Genomic DNA, 2993 nt, shown 5'->3' with positions numbered 1-2993 from the left:
ATCTTTCAGAGGTGGCTCACCCGTGCGGTGTGTCCTTCTCTGTTCCTTGTGTCCTCCTGGAAAGTAGAATAGACTCAGAGATTCCCCCCAGGGACCCTCTGATGCCAGTGGATTTTGAAAGTTTGTGTCCATGATCATTGAACGGGTCCTTGTGCCAATCACTATTTGAGAACGTTGTATCCTAATTAGTATCTGCAAAGATAAGTCTTTTGCATGGTAATCTTTATTCTTCTGAATAGTTTTTGTCTGGGACCTTACAGGTGACATTTTTCCTTCTAGTCTTATAAAGATGGTATGTTCTTCTCTGCATTTTTTTTTTTTTTTTTTTTTTTGGTATTTTGAAATCAGCCTTGGGGTAAGGAAGGGAATAAAAGGTCATCTAATACATTAAGTCTGAAGTCCCTTAAAATCTAGCTCCAATTTTAAAATATAAAAGAAAAAAAACCAACTTATGCATTTTCAATTGTCTCTTTATTAGAAGAGTTATTCACCTTTGATGGGATCCTCAAATAGCATTCTTTTGAATAAGCTTAATATTCCTATGTAACACCAGTCCCCTTTTGTGTGGCAGCTGAGTCTCCAACTAGAGGACAATTGTTATTTCCACTTGCTCAGATTCCCTTCCTTTTTTCACTGGTAGGACTTTCCTGATTTTTTTTTTTTAGGAAAATGCTCCTTCCTCATTCCACGTGTTTCTAACATGATGTCAGTTACAGGGATAACCGAGATCATGGGCACATGACCCAGGACAAGCAATGCCCTGGAAACTGGAATCCAGGTGGCCATGACAAAGCAGAGGGGCGACTGGCAGCCTGTGTGGGGACTGCCAGTAAGTCACTGCTACTCGGATCCCCAGAGGGCCCCACTTCCTGCCCCTCCCAAGGCCAGGTCTTGGACTATTTATTTGATTCTGGGAGCTATTTCTGTTCTTCCAATGAATTCTCTTCTTTTGTTTATATACACAGGAGCAGGTTTCTGTTGTTGGCTCTCGAGTCCACTAATCAGTACATTCACGGGGGTTCTGAAATCTGCCCCAAGAGTGTTGTCAGGAAGTGGCAGAGCTGGGGTTTGAACTCAGATTTTTTTACTCAGTTTTATGACTTTTCTTCTATATAATACTTGAGGCAAATGAAATACAGTACAATTCTGTCCTATCTTGGGACTGGAATGGGTGTGTACTGAACATGATTTTAGAATGATTAGAATAGAAGGGCTGAAAACCAATAATCTGGGCCTCCCCTAGGGTGGAGCATGCAGGGAGGGGGATGGTCAAAACTGCAGACACTCAGGGAAGACTCAGTGAAAGCTCAGCGTCTGAGAAGAGCGTTGGGATGGAGCTCAGGCAAGAGCAGCATCGGGGGTGGAAACATGGCGTGTGTGTACGTATGTTTGTGTGTATGCCTTTGTGTGCACGGTGTGGGTAGGGAGGGAGGGGTCATCAGAGCGGAGTCCCTGCTCCAGGGCCTGTGGGCTGAGGGTGGGGCTCCCTTTCCCATCTGCTTACTGACCAGGACCATCACCACAACACATTGGGGTTTCAAGTCCAGCTTCAGAAACTATTCATTATATGCCTTTGGACAAGTTCCTTAACACTCAGCACCTTGGTTTTGTCAACAGTAAATTGGAGCTAACTGTGTCTGCCTCCAAGGGTTGCTGTGGGGCCAGGGATGAAACCTGCAAACCTGGGGCTAGGTGCCCTGTCCGGCAGCTGGTGAAGCTCAACAAAAAGGTAGCTGCTTTGTTACTGATGATGCAATTAAATGATGATAAATCTCCCGGTCTCCAGCCTCTCCCCACTCTGGGCCGTCCCTGCAAACTGCTAGCTGCTGCCACACAATCTGTCTCCACAGCTGAGAGGTCCCTGCCTCCCTCTGCAGTCTCACCCTCCACCACTCACCCCTTTTTTCTCAGCCACATGAAACATCCCTTGATTTCTAGTTTGTAAACTCCTTTCATGTTGCTTGTCTATTCTGTGTGGTGTCCCCTCTGCCTACCTGCTCTTTGCTTTCCCCTAGTGCTTCGCCTCTGCTCCCCAGGCTGTGAAGTTAGACCCAAATCCATCTGGGTTTGGATTCCAGCTTCAGAAATGATCGCTCCCTACCTGTTCCCCACACACACAGTCACACTCACCAGTCACCTCCTGCCTAAGGTCTTCCCTCTCCACTGGGGAGGGGGTGCCCTCCTGTCTCTGCAGCACTTCTCACATGTCCTGACTGCAGCCATATTTTGAAAGATTGGGAAGTAACCCCAATGGCTTTATTATTTGTTCATTTGGGGGAATTATCACTTATTGGGAAGGTCCAGCAGGGCCAGATCTCTGCTCAGACACTCTCACATGGGTCTTATTTATCCCCACATAATTCTATCAACTGGACACCCTTCACTCTATTTTTCAACTCAGGACACAGAGGCTCAGAGGGATTAAGTAACTTGCTTAAGATTATCCAGTCAGTAGTGGTGAATCCAGATTCTGATTCCAAGCCCGTGCTCCACCTGGCGTCAGGGAAGAATGAAATAAGCGATGTCACCCAGGAGAGATGTTCAAATCCCAGGGAGAAGACAAAATAGCAGCGTTCCTCAGCCTGCCCTGGTTTGGGACATATATAATTTTCATTATGCTTTTTGAAAATCAATCCCAGACCAAGGTGATCATGCCATTGGTTTGCAGCTATGGGGTGAAGAGCTGAGAGCACGCTATGGCCGGGCCTATCCAGAGGCATTGCTTGTTTAGGAAGTGTTAAAGCCAAATACGTCTAATGTCCCAGCCATCCGGGCACTGTCCTGTGTGGTCTGATCGCTCCCTGTGCTATAGAAAATACAGACGGTCCCCATCTGTAGGGGTCATTTTCACATGCTTCCTACCTGGGTGTCATCAGGACACCCACCTCGGGATACTTGTTGAGTGCTGACCACGCACTGGGCTTCACAGGCTGCCCGGACCCTCTGACAAGGGGCCCAGGAATGTAGCCCGGCACTCCCGGTACCTTCAGATC

This window comes from Otolemur garnettii, unplaced genomic scaffold (genome assembly GCF_000181295.1).
Source record: "Otolemur garnettii isolate 467f Iridium unplaced genomic scaffold, OtoGar3 scaffold00086, whole genome shotgun sequence".
NCBI classification, from domain to species: Eukaryota; Metazoa; Chordata; class Mammalia; order Primates; family Galagidae; genus Otolemur; species Otolemur garnettii.
This window is presented reverse-complemented; position numbering follows the sequence as displayed.